The following is a 268-nucleotide window of genomic DNA, read 5'->3' as shown; positions in this document are numbered from 1 at the left end:
AGGCATTGCTTCCCTCTTCCGTGAAGTGGCCCCGTTCCTTTGTAACGCAGGACTGCCGATTGTATTCGTTTGTATTGCTGCTGTGTAACAGCTGCTGCTGCGCTTTGTGTTAGCAGCGGGTTGAGCCACGCTAGGTAGTGCAGAGCGCTAGGGAGAGAATAGCTCGGCCACTGAGAGAGCAGACACAGAAACTAGATAAAAAGGAGTAGGAGGAACTTAGTTCTGTTCAGAGCAAGAAGAGGCAGACGTGTATGGCAGTAGAAGCAGA

The sequence above is a fragment of the Eimeria mitis genome, genomic scaffold, assembly GCF_000499745.2.
Source record: "Eimeria mitis Houghton genomic scaffold, Emh_scaff5168, whole genome shotgun sequence".
NCBI lineage: Eukaryota > Apicomplexa > Conoidasida > Eucoccidiorida > Eimeriidae > Eimeria > Eimeria mitis.
The sequence above is the reverse complement of the archived record's forward strand: the minus strand, read 5'-3'. Positions refer to the sequence as shown.